The following is a 452-nucleotide window of genomic DNA, read 5'->3' as shown; positions in this document are numbered from 1 at the left end:
TTATTTCTCCCTTTCTTATTCTTCCCCTTCCCGCATACAATTCCTATATTTTAGTCCATCCACCAGAAAATCGTGACTCTGAGCAATTAAGAGAATTTAGAATTCAGTCTGAAAATTAAGGAGATCTCTATTGTACAGTGGTTAAGAGAACAGGGTTTGGACTCTGGCATATAGAAAGTCCTAAGTACATGTAGCTACCATCATCACAATCTTTATTGTTGTGTTAAGGCATGTTGGGGTAAATGACTGCTAATTAATATATATGTTCAGTGCAGCCCAGGTAGACCATATGAAGACACTGAGCAAAGTGGATAGAGAAAAAGTGGGGCGGAGCTTTAAAGGACATAGTGAAGCCTAGCTTGCTTTTGTATCAAATCTATCTGTTGCTGTAAAATAGGAAAAGCAGACATACACCAAGACCAACCTACTGGAAACAGTACTCATGTGATTCT

Source organism: Pteropus alecto, unplaced genomic scaffold (assembly GCF_000325575.1).
Source record: "Pteropus alecto unplaced genomic scaffold, ASM32557v1 scaffold3, whole genome shotgun sequence".
In the NCBI taxonomy this organism is placed as follows: domain Eukaryota; kingdom Metazoa; phylum Chordata; class Mammalia; order Chiroptera; family Pteropodidae; genus Pteropus; species Pteropus alecto.
The sequence above is the reverse complement of the archived record's forward strand: the minus strand, read 5'-3'. Positions refer to the sequence as shown.